We start from the raw sequence: 16,226 nt of genomic DNA on the forward strand, positions 1-16,226 counted from the left end.
CGAAGCACGGGTACATTCGCTAGTCCCCACTATGGAGAAAGCATGTTTTATCATTACAAGCGAGGAAAGAACTGAAAAAACTTAGTATGACCCCTCTATGTTCCAACTGCGACCCGACTGAGTTTCTTTGGGATAATTTGGAGGGAGAGAGAGAGAGAGAGAGAGATCTGCGTAAATTCATTGTGCAGCCATTTATAGAAGGAATGGAGGGACATTACCGAAGAAACATTGGCAAACTTGATGGAAGGTATGCCTAGAGTGTACAAAGCAATGATCAAAGCAAGGGGAGGTTACTCTGAGGATAGAAAAATCTAGGAATTATTAACTAGTTACACTTATTACTCTTAATAAATACACACTAAACAACGTTAACCCAAGTATTCACATAAACCCTGGGAATGAGCGGTAGTGTATGTATGTATGTATGTATGTATGTATGTATGTATGTATGTATGTATGTATGTATGTATGTATGTATGTATGTACTGAACGTCGTTATGGTCGAAGTGACAAGGATATGGGTGTGATTCCATGTCAAGTATTTAGACAATAGAAAAGAAACTCTCCTACAGAATAAGCACGAAACATTTAGAATATGTCAGAAGTAAATGACAGATTACTTTCCTGCTGTTGGCCTAAAATGCAGCTGTTCCATTCTGCTTAATCGTAAATTTTCCCATTTCTTTTAATTTTGTGTGGTTTTTACTAGTCCGCTGCATCTTGAATGTGTAACTTCGAGAAGATCAGTGATGAGTGTGGAGTGTGATTTGTTGGAATGGTGGTAACAACACAACGGAATGAATTATCCGTTCTCGACTGAAAGTCCACAAACCGACTGAAAATCAAACTTGGGCCAATAGGCCTAGATGCTGCCAAGTTAGCTGCGGAGATGGAGCGACAACTTTAAGTACAATGGAAGTCCTAACTATTCATTATTTAATTTACTTCCATGGTAAGCGAACTGCAAACCTCATCAAACCAAATCCTGCTCAGCAGTAGGTGTCTCTCTAGGATTGGAAGGAAGTGGCGTGATCATCATAATTCATTTCATGCCGTCAATCTACTACCGTGGATCTATAATAGCTCCCCGATTGTCATCACGAGAAAGTATACATTCTTTGGAGAAGTAGAAATCACGGATGAGGTTGGGACCGATTCTAAGGTGTGTAGAATTGCAGTATGCAACACTGGCCACTTGACATCGAAAGGGGCCTATATCATTATTACGAGTGTAAGTAAATCAACATTAATTATTAATTAGAACTCACATAATTAATATTTCGAGACTAAAGATACCAGCAGCATGGTGGTCAGACAAAATGTGGTGGGGATGTACTCGGCGGATGCGTACATTACTAAACTATTGAGGACGTGCTCTTTCATCAACATCTCCCATTAATATACATTTACTTTAACACTACTTTCAGCTATCCTGATCTGCACGCACCTCAGTCTGATGATGAGCAACGACCACTGCAAATCCACCAAACCATGAAATTAACAAATTGATGGTCGTGGGGAGAATACATAAACGAACAATATTCGTCTGATACTTTTGTCATGTATTTTTCCTCCACCCACTTTCTTTTCTTCTGTAGGTTCTGTTTTGGCCTTCAAAATATGAAGTCGCCTAATGTTTACGGTGTTCTGAATACCGTATTTTTTAAATTTTCCTATTTCTCGCTCTACCTCTCTCTCTCTTTCTCTCTCGCTGTCTCTCTCCCCATATGTTTTATTCCGTTGTGGGATACTTACCGAGATATCAGGGCACCTCTTTTAATATGTTCTAGATTTACATTAAACGCGACTGAAAAGAATTAGATGGAATGAACTGCCTCTCACTTCTTTTAAAAAGTAGCCAAATTCAAAATATTAATGGGACAGTTAAAACAAATCTTCTCGTGATCCTAGTCTACAGTAGTCAGCATGAATGACACGATGAAATTTGGTTCAGCTCTTCCATTTAATTACTTCATCTGCCTGTCTTGTGAGATGTGAACAATGTCGGTTCAGATAAGTTATGAATGCATGTATGCTTCTGCCCGTAAAGGGATTCGAGGTATTAACAATGTACTTTTTAACATATTAATGCAAGTATATTATTATTATTATTATTATTATTATTATTATTATTATTATTATTATTATTATTATTTATTAGTATGCTATTATTATGACTGTCCGATTCCTTAGCTGAACAACCATATAGCGGCCTCGATTCATAGGGGTCATGATTTCGATTTCTGGTCGGGCCGAGTATTGTGGTCATGCCTGATAAGCCTAATTCCTCAGGCTCATGGACTTGGTGTATTCTTCTTAATACACCCCACTTCATCATATCCACGCAGCACATGGCACTACGAACCACCATACAGACACCCATATGGTGAATACATCCTTGCCGATAGGGTTGGCTTAAAGAAAGGCATCCGGCCGTACAACTAAACAAGATCCTGATTTAGTGCCGACCCCATGATACTTAGGAAAAGCCAGGAAGGTGAAAGGTACATTATTATTATTATTATTATTATTATTATTATTATTATTATTATTATTATTATTATTATTATTATTATTATTATTATTATTATTATTTTCTTTTTTTTTGCCGTGATTTCGGTGGAGCAGGGAGGGAAAGAAGCGTGAGGAGTGAATGGCTGGAAAAAGCATAAACCCATGTTCAAATTTTGCCAACCATATCTACTGAAGAAAACTGTTTTCTTCCTTCTCTTACCACTGGGTTATTTGCCAACAACTACAACAAAAGTTTAACAAGTGGAGTATGTAACAAGGGGAGCTTAGAAGCTTGGCAAATTGCAGTAGGGGAGTAAGAATCCCCATTTCTTACATGTCTTAGAGAGGAGATTAGACCAAGAAGTCCTCAAAATTACAATGTTTTAGTAAGAAAATACTTATGATTTAGGTCCCATAGTAGAGGGAAATTACAACATTACTCGATACCCTGAAGAAACCATGGCTTTTAGAACGAAGTTCCAAACGGGAAATCGAACCCTCAGATTAGTTTCCTTCACATTAGAAGGGTCTCCGACCCTGAAAGTAAATGTGTATTACAATTCAGACCAGGTATTTACATTAATATCTTTGAGTAAAATATATCTAATTATATAGAGCAGAGTACACTTTCTGCTCTCAAAACAACCTAGAAACTCATTACCCATGTATCAAGGGGCAGCCACGTATAGAAAATGGATCGAAAGATCCAGAAGATACAGGAGTCGAAGCCACGACCATAAACAGGAAGACTAAAACAACGATCAAAAAGAAAGGTCGAGAACATGCTATGAATAATGGAGGCTGTAAACACGCAAGCACTCCAACGTCAAGCCTAAAGAAACTCCTAGCAAGGCATAAGGCCCCATGAGGCAGTGGATAAGCCATATTACTTGGTGACTAATGATAACAAAATTAATGACCGAACGGGAGGAAGATGGAATTTAAAAATTAGGAAAACTTAGTTAGAAGTAGTAAGAGTTATTAAAAATAAATCATCCGTCCTCCTGTGAGGGTAACCATAAACGTCCGGAATATATAATTTACAGTATGCGATTATAATAACGAAATCATGTCTTTTCTGGAAATTAGGACTAAAAGTATAAATGAAATGTCTTATGATCTGTAGTAAGATTTTCTCTACGTCGTAAAAAGGATTTTTGAAATTTTGAAGGATAGTTCCTGTGTTATTCGGCAGGGTACCTCTGGATCCAAACAGGAGGGTTCTGACAATCCATTGAGCAAGAGGAATATTATATTTAGTTGATAGATATGGCAGACATGGTGTATAAACTGCATGTTTTTTCAGATTAATATCCTGGGCTTGTTGCAGGTCCCTCTCGAAGCGAATGGTAGGATCTAACAACATCGCTTTATTTTTCTTATTGAAGGCTATGACCTCCACTCTTTTCTCTGAGCCGTCGGTAAAGACGCAGTGAACTTCTTCGTGCACCTCCGATCCATGTTGCTTTAAGCCTTGAGCATTACTCGATGTTGACGATTGTTGCGTAGTAATTCGGTGCTCCTGCAGAACCCCAGTGTTTCGGTCTCGTTGCAATCGTTTTGGCGGCAACGGGTCGAGATGAAAGTTCTGTCGGGAACCGATCTTACTGCGGTCATGTTGCGCGACATTTTTATAGCATACATGTATTCATGTGAAAATAATGGTGACTTGCGAGACATCCAGAATTTTGCTTTCGGGTGATCGGCGTACAAAACCACTCTTCTCCCTTTCTGAGGTAATTGACACCATAATTGAAAAGATCGATCTCTCATTATCTCTAGCAGCTTTCTTCCATTGTTTTTCTTTTTTTGCTAGTTGCTTTACGTCGCACCGACACAGATTGGTCTTATCGCGACGATGGGACTGGGAAGGTCTAGGAGTGGGAAGGAAGCGGCCGTGGCCTTAATATTAAGGTACAGCCCCAGCATTTGCCTGATGTGAAAATGGGAACCCACGGAAAACCATCTTCAGGGCTGCCGACAGTGGGGTTCGAACCTACTATCTCCCGAATACTGGATACTGGCCGCACTTAAGCTAATTCAGCTATCGAGCTCGGTGTCCATTGGTTTTAGAGGGAATAATTTATTTACTGATGTTCAGTTCATAGAGCGCCATTTTCTGCTCACCGGAAAACTTTCGTACATGATGCAGCTGTGCGTCCTTAATTGGGAGTAAGCGACTGCAGATATAGTGCTGAATATTAGCCTCCCATACGGCGCAGAGTACTTCCATACCTCTGAATTTCTTTGGACTATATTACATGGAGTTTGGGGTACCATCTTGTAGCATTATGATTTCTTTAACCGAACTTCTTATAATTTTGTCCAAATCTTTAAGAAACGTGCTGGATAACTGAGTTAGAGGAGCGCACGTAGTGGATTATATCAGTCCTGGCAAAATAAACTCATTGATAAATTTAACTTTATGTTCTGGTTTTAAAGGTGTAGTTTTAACTAATTTTTTAAAAATCAGAATTTAGTATATTAATTACTTTAGATCTGTCAAGAGATATTTCATTACTGACATCAATTCCTTGATATTTAATTCGTTCGTTAATTGATGTTACTGATGGTATTACTGATCCTTGAAGAGTGGTGATTTTTCCCGGAACCAGTTTTCATTTCTTTAGGATAATAGATTTACTTTTTTGTTGGTTGATATTTAGACCTGTTTCTAAGTTACTTATGGCTAAATTAAGTAAAATTGTTGCATCTTCTTCGGTCCTACTGATCATTGCTATATCATCAGCGAATGCGAAAGCAGATAATGGTGGAATTTGTTCAGATAAAATGTATCCGTACTTATCGCTGACGTCATGATCGGTAAGATCATGTAATATTTCACTAATTACCAAATTGAAAAGGAATGGTTAGTATTCCTTAAAATTCGCTTCTACTTGAATTAAAAAAAACATGGCACTACAGCCCTTGAAGGGCCATGGACTACCAAGCGATCACTTCTCAGCCCGAAGGCCTGCAGAAATCGAGGTGTCGTGTGGTCAGCACGACGATTCCTCTCGGCCGTTAGTCTAGGATTTTGAGACCGGGGCCGCTATCTCACCGTCAGATAGCTCCTGATTTTAATAACGTAGGCTGAGTGGACCTCGAACCAGCCCTCAGTTACAGGTAAAAATTCCTGTCCTGGCCGGAAATGGAGCACGGTAAGAGGCAGGCACGCTACCGCTACCCCACGGGGAAAAGGAACGGTGGACACCCTTGTTATGGTGAGGAATGGAAAGAGGGGTGAAAACCGGTCTAGAAGACAGCAAGGCGCGACCTTCACACCAGTTGTTACCAAACAGTGGGATTGAAATCATGTTAAGATGTCAGTGTGGTCTAAAGGTGCATATCACGCAATTATCCGCTACAATTTCCCTCGTGGATTAACTGTTCACCAGTGCCTGGAAAAAATAACTCCTGTGCTGGGGAAAGACTGTCCACATCGGACAACATTTTTACGCTGGTACAAAGAGTTCCAGAGGGGAAATTTTGGGGTTGAAGACGATCCACTTTCCGGGCGGCCGTCTGAATCAGTGACTGAGGAAAACATTGAAGCTGTGAGGAAAATTTTGCAGCAAGAGAGGCAGTTGATATATCGGCAGGTAGAAGAGACGCTCTATATCACTGCACCAGCTATTCATTCATTTCTACGCAATCATCTCCATATTAGAAAGTTTTGTTCCCTTTGGGTGCCCCATTCACTTTCAGAGGAACAAAGGGCACATTGAGTGAAATGGTGCCGAGATATGTTAGAACAGTTTGAAAATGGGACTTCGCGTAACATCCATAGCATCGTTACAGGTGGCGAAACTTGGCGTTATTATTACGGTGTCCCAACAAAATCCCAGAACAAGGTGTGGCTGTTTGAGGATGAGGGTACTCCTGTGACTGCGCGAAAGTCAAGGTCAGTGAAGAAAAGGATGATTGCAGTATTCTTCACTAAACGGGCAATCCTGACTCGGGTTGTGCTAGAAACAACAAAGGACAGTTTCTGCGAAGTGGTACAGTGAGACTGGTCTGCCTAAGGTCATCTAGGCTCTCAAACAGCTCCGTCCAAGGTAACGGCTCATCACTTAGCTCTTGCATTACGACAGTTCTCCAGCACTTCGTGCTATTATAACAATGGATTTTCTTGCCAGGTCAGGGTTGACTGTGCTTGATCACCGTCCATACAGTCCTGATCTTGCCACATGTAACTTCGCACTCTTCCCAGAAGTGAAGATGAAGCTGAAATGGTGGCATTTTTCATCCGACGAGGAGCTTCTGCCAGCATGGTATCTAGAGTGTGAAAATATAACCGAAGAAAAGTGGCAGAGTTGCTTCAGTGACTGGTTTCGACGTATGGAGATGTGTATTGAGTGTGGTGGAAATTATTTTGAAAAAGTCTAAAGCGTTCACTCACATTGCAAAACTTTCCTAGTGCCCTTTTTAAGTTTACGTAAATTGTCTGGATTAACGGACTGCTGTAGAGTCCGTCTGATGTGCTGATGATCAATAGAATCAAACGCTTTCGATATATCGGGGAAAATGGCGCAACAATCCTTCCGGTAGCGCTTTGCATCTTGAAGGCAACCATTAACAAGAGAGGCGTTAAAATGGGTTCCAGATAGTGGCATAAAACCACTTTGAGGTGGATGTAAAGTTATATGTGCATGTATATGCTAGAGGCTTTACGTCGCACCGACACAGATAGGTCTTATGGCGACGATGGGATAGGAAAGGCCTAGGATTTGGAAGGAAGCGGCCGTGGCCTTAATTAAGGTACAGCCCCACCATTGCCTGGTGTGAAAATGGGAAACCACGGAAAACCATCTTCAGGGCTGCCGATAGTGGGATTCGAACCTACTATCTCCCGGATGCAAGCTCACAGCCATGCGCCTCTACGCGCACGGCCAACTCGCCCGGTCCATCCCCTTTTAAGCAGTGAAGGTACATTTGCAAAACCCCATTAGGGGTGATTGCTTTAAAGTCCTAAGAATACCTAGAAAACCTACATATTGATTTTGTCACAAGAGAAAGCCCTATACTAAAGTTAAAATAAACCCAGGTCGATCTAACCGTTACATGCTAAGGCGGAACGCTGGAATCCTTCCTTTATTCACATGTAGATAATATCCATATACTCTAGATTAAAATTCTGCCTTGCCTTGTGATGCCACCTTCTCACACCAGCCCCCGCCCCAGCATCTCCCGAGGGAGACCTCCTCAATTACGTAGGACACACAAAGATTCAATGCAGAGGGATATCTTAGCTCAAACAACTCTTAGTATTTATAGATGGCTGTCTGATAGTTCCAGAACAACGATGTAATGTATTTTCTCATTGGTGGAATGTCAGTGATAGGGCAGATTTTAATTTGTTAAAAAACCTTAGAACATTGGTAATAACTCCAAATTAACAAACAAACAAATAATAAAGCAGTCAGGTTACAAAACCTCCAAACGTAAACATTCTAGATATTTAATATATGAATGTAGGGTCAGTTGGTGTATACGATACAATGAACTTGGCAGAATGGTATGTAATAAGGCCTACTTCTTCAGTGAGGAAAGTGAAAGTAGTACTATCAATGCAATGCAATCATCGCTGATCTGCATTTAGGACGGTCAGCCAAGTGACAGAATCTGTGTCAATTGTTTACCTAGTTTTTCTTAAATGGTTTCAAAGAAACACAAGAAACATAACACAAGGTAACTCGAGAAAATTTCTGCTAGCGAATTCTAGTCTAAACACCTAGGCCGTCTTGGATATAAAATAGTTTAAACACTTCTTATTGGGTAACACCACAGTCGGAAATACAGCGGCTGTTTAAACTAATTGAGAAACCTGACTAATTACAATTATTATTATTATTATTATTATTATTATTATTATTATTATTATTATTATTATTATTATTTTATTTGTTTTACGTCCCACTAACTACTTTTGCGGTCTTCGGAGACGCCAAGGTGCCGGAATTTTGTCCTGCAGGAGTTCTTTTACGTCCCAGTAAATCTACCGACACGAGGCTGTCGTATTTGAGCACCTTCAAATACCACCGGACTGAGCCAGGATCGAACCTGCCAAGTAGGGGTTAGAAGGTCAGCGCCTTAACCGTCTGAGCCACTCAGCCCGGCATTATTATTATTATTATTATTATTATTATTATTATTATTATTATTATTATTATTATTATAAAAGAATGATTTGGGACAATCATTTTCTAGTGCTGGTGTCCGAATACCCGATATTTAAATAACCATATTCTTACCTCATACGTGTTTTTAATAGTTACATTATTGAGGGCATCGACAAGGCGGTACGGTTCGGTAATTGTAAGCTTTAATTCAAGAGATAGTGCGTCGAATTTCCCCAACAGCAATCCAGATGAGGGTTTCTGTTAGTTCATGTTTTCATGCCTGGTAGACGCTGGAGCTGTAGGTGTACCGTAATAAAGGTAACGGTATCTTTTATCGTATCGCTAACTCTTTCCAAATCCAAAGTCCCCGAAAAAGAGTGAATTAGTGGAATGTGGAGCCACTAAAAAAACTCGTAAATTACTGATAATAAATGCACTGTTAACACTGCACAGTGTCTTTGACATGGGTTAGAATACGTTTGTCTTCTCCAACGGCCTGCTTTTGCCCTATTTTTAACAATATTAAAATCACTTTGCTATTGACAATTCTGGTACGGTAATCCCATTCCTTATAGAGGCAGTCTCTGTGTTAAATGCAGTGAATGTATGTGTTGTTGGGTCAGTTTGGTGTATAAGATAAAATGAACCTGGTAGAATGGTATGTAATGGGGCCAACTTTCTTAACGAGGAATGCGAAAGGAGTACTATTAACGCAATGCAGTCATCACTGATCTGCATTTAGGACGCTCAACCAAGCGGCAGAATCTGTGCCAAATATTTACCTAGATTTCAAAACGAACTGGACATTTATGGAATATTCCTCTTGATAAATTATTCCATTCCCTAGTTCCTCTTCCTGTAATTATTATTTGCCCCAGTTGCATTCCAAATTAATTTTCATATTACGATGCTTTATGCCTTCAAAGCTCCACATAAGTTTATTCTTCTAGTAATGTCATGCCTTGCCATTTCTCCACTGACAGCTCGGAACATACCGCTTAGTCGGGCAGCTCGTCTCCTTACTACGAAACCTACCCAGCCCAATGTTTGCCACATTTTCGTAACACTTCTCTCTTGCCGGAAATCACAGAGAACAAATCCTGCTGCTTTCCTTTCGATATTTTCCAGTTCTTGTATGACTTAATTCTTCTGTGGGTCCCATGCACAGGAACCGTACTCTAATTGGGGTCTTGCCGGAGATTTATACACTCTCCCCGTTACATCTTTATTACAAACCCTATATATTCCCTGAAACATGTGAAGAGACCTGTAAACTTCATTTACAACCTCGTTAATGTGATTGCCCCAGTGGAGGTATACCCTTCTTTCAGGCTGAGGAATCAACATTAATAAGAATAAGAACAAGAATAAGAATAAGAATAAGAATAAGAATAAGAATAAGAATAAGAATAAGAATAAGAATAAGAATAAGAATAAGAATAAGAATAAGAATAAGAATAAGAATAAGAATAAGAATAAGAATAAGAATAAGAATAAGAATAAGAATAATGTAATATATTAACAACGGGATTTCTTCACTTATTGTAAGCATACATAAGTAATTTATGTTATTTATCAAGGTTTATGAGGGTATTAGTGACAAGTTACATTCGGTCGTATGCGAAGAAGTTCGAATATAATCCCAGTTCGTGGACTATCAGCATTGCTTTGTTGAACTGAGTACAATGTGGCTTTTATTTATATAAACATACTGATCAGTGAAATCCGTGTAATAGCTTGTGCTGCTGAAGAGTTCATACGTCATTTGTTAAGTGGGAATAAATTCTGGAAATCAGTGATGACAATTTAAGAAATGAACTAACGCGATTTTGTTTTACCAATATGAGGTTACTTATTTACAATCATCGTCGAATATTATCGTGGCTCAGGAACAAATCCACGATGTTGGTCCTCTAATGAACACATAAGTAAGCCTATGTCACAACGGGCACGGTTTTAGAGACAGGTTGACGTTCTTTAAAATAACGTAATTGTATTACCACTAGCTATTGGTGCAGCACGTAAATAGAAGTTTTTGTAATTCTTGACGTGATGTACAGTCGTGGTGTGTAACAAACCCACATGTGTTCTGTGCTAATAAAGACAAGAACGGCTTGGCCGTACGTAATACATTCAGAGAGTCAATGCGGTGGCACCACCAACAGTCGTATGCATAATACTGCAATTCGCAGCAGTCCTTTGTCTTTCCCGGCCGTCGGATGACAGAATCTGTCCTCAGGGTCGGCGCACTTGCCGTAAGTAATTGGTTTAGCTTGTGAGTGGGCCAGGGATTCCTCCATATTTCCACCCCATCTGTTCTCTATAAACGCTTCCAAGCTACTCACAGCTAATAAAAACTGGACTCCGTTCCCATACTTCATCATGCACCTTTTGCTCTTGTTTGATTATGTCTCTGGTCTCTGGTATTTTCCACTGCTTTTTATTGTGGCTATATAGTTCTACATAGAGCTTTATCTGTGTTTCGAATCATAAAACAAGATTTAGAGACATTCTACAATATTTGCTGATAGAAAAGAACGTGACATAAATCACCTCGTAATTGTTGAACTACATGCAAAAAGTACAGCATACATTACTTAAATTATCGATAATGCGGGCACATTAAAGAAGCAACCTTTTTTCTCAAGGAAAAATATTTCATAACATACATCTGCGAAGTTGCTCCTCTTAATCACTACCGTTTTTCAATATTGTAATATTCAAGTAAAAGTCTTTACTTCATACCAAACTAGGATTAAGTGAGTTTCAGGAAGGCATGGTTTGTCTGTTGAATGTTAACCTTAGAGGCCTCCACTGAATAAGGTCCCGGGTTCGATTCTTGGCCGGGACGGGAATAGTTAATTTCTCTAGCTCTGGAAATGGGAGTTCGTGTTTCTCTTAATAAAAACCTTTCAGTTACTCTCAGCACATCCTACTACCAGCTACCATAGAAACCAAAAATAGTGAAGACACGCCTTCTTAAAAGTCTGACATAGGGAAAGTCGTAAAACTTGACTAAAATCCACATGAAGTGCAAACCCAAATATAATGATGGCGCCTGAGTTAAATTTATATGTACAGTTATGAAAGAAAAACTGATATACGAGGATCCATGTGAACAGAGGTAATCACATTATAGCGGTTTCAAAATCGGTTATGGTGTCGCTTAACGTGGAAGCACTAGCCCAAATTCATTAGATATTATCATATTTTACATTCATTCAACCCAACGAACTGGTATTTAAAAACTCTCAGATAGTACTTAAGTCAATAAAACAGATAAATTCAAACAGACTGGTGTATATAAAATTACCTGTAAAAACTGTGAATATTTTTATATTGATCAGACTGGAAGACGTTTTGACACCAAATTTCAGAAACACCTGTCGGCACGTCGGCTACATAAGCACGAAAACTCAGCAGTTGCTGAACATCAGCATGATACAGGAACTGAATTATCAAATATATAGAATTCTCTCATCATTTTACGCACGCAGCAGAAAGGGGTAAAAAAACTGAGCTTTCTAGAAACTCTTGGAAATTTATATACGTTAATTAATAGATCCTCAACACATGCACAATGATGAAATTGAAAATGAATATTTTATAAGAAATATTAAGGTTTAGCAGCAACTGTACATTCATGAGACGACACACACCTGTACATGAACTTACATAGATGTAATAAACTCGTAATGAACATACCTCCTACTCTTAAGTGCAAGAGTGTAATATTCCCTGAAAGCAAATCTGTATCAAGTACAGCAACAATTATTTAACTATTTTCAACACCTGGAAATAGAGCAAAGCCTCTGAAACGCGTAGTTGAGTAAATCATTTATTAAAACTGGTGACCGGTTACGGAATTTATTATTTCACAGAGTACTTAAGTTGGCGAATCCCTAGGTCCTATACATTTGAAATAATGTTATCTGCATTAGGATTTTCGGCAATAATAATAATAATAATAATAATAATAATAATAATAATAATAATAATAATAATAATAATAATTGTACCGGGAGGTACACATCTACGCCGTACATTTAAATCTTGCGCCAATAGAACTCCTCTACAGGAGAAACACTGAACTTGGAACTAGTCCTACTGGTAGATATTTTGAGGATTTTTCAGTTTCAGGTCCGTTTCTATACAACTCAGTTCAATGAGTTACTTCATCGAGTCGACAGATTATCGATTGCAGAATATAAATAATTGCTGTACCGTACGTTTGAAGACATCAGTCAGAATGCATCCTCGTCTTACAGGAAAATGTGAAAAGCAATCACTTCTAAAATATTCTATACACTCTTCACCATATTATCTTACGAGTGCTTATCTTTCCCTTACTAATTGCATACATAATTAAGGTGTCTTCAATAAATTTCACTCGTCACAAATAATAATATAAACTAAAGTTATACTGGATTTCATGGGTGCATAAGGAATTGATGACGACGATGATGATTGTTGTTTAAAGTGACCTACCAGGCGAGTTGGCCGAGCGTTCAGGGGCGCGCAGCTGAGAGCTTGCAACTGTGAGATAGTGGGTTCGAACCCCACTGTAGGCAACCCTGAAGATGGTTTTCAGAGCTTTCCCATTTCCACACCAGGCAAGTGCTGGGGCTGTACCTTAATTAAGGCCATGGCCACTTCCTCCAACTTCTAGGCCTTTCCTCTCCCATTGTCGCAGAAAGACTTATCTGTGTCGGTGCGACGTAAAGCCAATAATTTTAAAACATAAAAAAATAAAGGAGCCTAAGTTTGGGATCATCGGTCCCACAGAAACGATTAAACAGATTAAAGTTTTTACAATATTGCAATATTACACGTCACCAAACAAGTTCTACACACATAGAGATGCAAATTTCTCCATTTATAGCTGACCTTACACCTATGCAATTGGATAATCTCCAATTAAATATGGTTATTTTCTCAATTTGCTATATATTACGAGTATTATTAAAATATCAAATGTACGAACGGTCGGGATCCTCTTATTCTGCATTCCTGGATAACATAAGGCTGCCTTCAGTGGGATAGGTGTAAATTGGCTGAGAGTATACAGAATAATACGTGATGTTTACAACCTAGGACGTTACGTATTTCGAATACATCTGGAATGAAGATTGCTTATTGTAATTATAACCCGAAAATCACCGTATTGATTGTGAAGCATATGTAATTTAAACTTACAATTCATAACAATCCCGCTAATAAAATAATTACTTGCCTAATTAGTTACAAAACACTTTGATATCAAAATAAGCTCTAAATTAATTGGCTGTAAGTTTTAAAATGAATATTACGGTCTATATCATTATTGGCTTCAGGTTACTCTTTAGTTACACTCGTTCTGTCATGTAAAAGTAACTTGATGTATTGTTGTAGTAAATGAAACATTAGATAAGAATTTGATAAGAAAATGCAAAAATGAAAACTTATCCATGCCCACATGTATCCATATTTTTATATCCAAACTTTGAAGTTCTCCATGATTAGCCAAGCAAATTAAACGCAATGATCAGACCATGAATTCTCTTAATGGAGTGGAAGGTAAAAGTTCCCACCCTTTTTTTTTAACCTCAGCACTAAGTATATAATATTTAGCTCTATGTCTGGCTTTCATTGTCTCTAGGCTTTTGCATAATATTTAAAACATTTGGTTTCAACAATTGACCACAGCAGAAATGGAAGTCTCCTTTCATTTTTCTTTACTTCCTGACTGCAATTGAACTCATGGCCTTCCCGGTGCACCGAGCACATCTTGACTGCTTCAGCTAGGCAGGCCTTGAATTTGGCAATGAATATTCGAAAATTTGTGTAAGTGTCGTTAAGTCTCTTTGTGTGTTGCGGCGTCATGTGAAAACAGCTTTATGTAATTTACGAAACTCAACATCTACGTTCAGGTAATAAGGCTAGTAATGTGTAATAATATTTCGTACATCTATTACAGTAACTAACAAAAGTTGAAGACCACCAGTGAAAATCAGTTAATGAACTCCTGGTCCCGCAATTATAGCAAGAAATGCTGTGCAAAATATTTTGTGACTTATTTGTGTTGGTTTAGACATTATGACAAACAACCGTTTAAATATCAGATGAAGTTAAACAGTTGTATTGTTTTCACCATTTTGAGAACCTATAGAAATGCCACAAGTTTAGGTGATTTCAATGCAAGAGTTGGAGATAGAACAGAAAGATACGAAAATGTGATAGGTATATTTATTTATTTATTGAACATTGAACATTACAGCCTGTTCGCCCAGATACATGTTCACAGTGCTAGAATAAACAGAAGGAACCATAAATAAACTAAACTAAACAATTATGAACAGTTCTATAAGTACACCAACTAATCTAGTGAGAAGTCCCCTACATGGGCGGATGACCAGTCCACATGTAAGGGTCAATCCTGAAATCCTGTCAACTAACTTGGTGGTCCCTCACACGAGCGGTATACCAGTGTCCATGTAAGGCACCACTCTAGACTAATTCTACTAAGTTGCCCCTACTAATAACAAAAGGAACCAATAAAATAAACAAAAGGAAAAAACAGTATAAGCATAACTATACCAACTAAATCTACTGACGGCCTCTTACATGGGCGGATGACCATACCACATGAAAGTGCCAACCCTACAACCCTAAAATCTAATCTAAAGTAAAACAAGAGCCAAAATTAAGCATCTACACCTACTGCCCGGCCGTGTCATCACCCCTGGTGAGAAGAAGCCACCCTCCCGATGATGACACGGCCGGCCCTATCCACTAGGTCCTAATAAGGACCCCGACAACTACCAGATGACCGTGTGTCCCTCTCACCATTCCTTTGCGCCCTGCTCCGCAAAGCTGAAGCCACTCTCTGTCCTACCAACTAAAACTAATGGGTGGACCCCCACATTGGCGGATGACCAGTCCACATATAAGGGCCAACCCTACTTCCCTATACCCTTACAACATACTTGGTGGCCCCCCGCACGAGCGGGATACCAGTCTCCATGCAGGGTACCACGCCCAGTCTAACTCTACTAAGTTGGCACTTACATTTTTCTGGTGGGCCCGTCCCACACATTTTTAACGGTTATATCCTGAGTCCCCTTTCCCCTCATTTCTAATTCTATCTTAGTACCTCTAATTATTAACTAACACTATTCTTCCTACTATCTCCTACTCAATATGATTCCTGGCTTACATCTAATCTAATATACATAGGAATGTATATTATGAATAAAACCAAACTGCACTCTATGGGGGTACATATCATCCCTCATCATTAGTGTCATCAACACTTGTCCATGATCCATTTTGTTGCGCATACATGGCAGATCGTTGAGTCATATACTAATTACTTCTAACTCTAAGACTCCTAAACCCTAAGAGCAGCATAGACCACCACCTTCTTCTATTTTACTCACACATAATTGTTTTGCCGCACATAAGTATTTATTGAAATTACCAGCTCTTAACCATTCTTTCACTGCCCAATTAATAATTTTATGATCATCCCCCTGCTTAAATATGGTTTGCTCTTCTTGATTCAACAGTTTATTTCTCACTTTATCTAGAGCCACATATTCTTTCACCAAG

This window comes from Anabrus simplex, chromosome 2, assembly GCF_040414725.1.
Source record: "Anabrus simplex isolate iqAnaSimp1 chromosome 2, ASM4041472v1, whole genome shotgun sequence".
Taxonomy (NCBI): domain Eukaryota; kingdom Metazoa; phylum Arthropoda; class Insecta; order Orthoptera; family Tettigoniidae; genus Anabrus; species Anabrus simplex.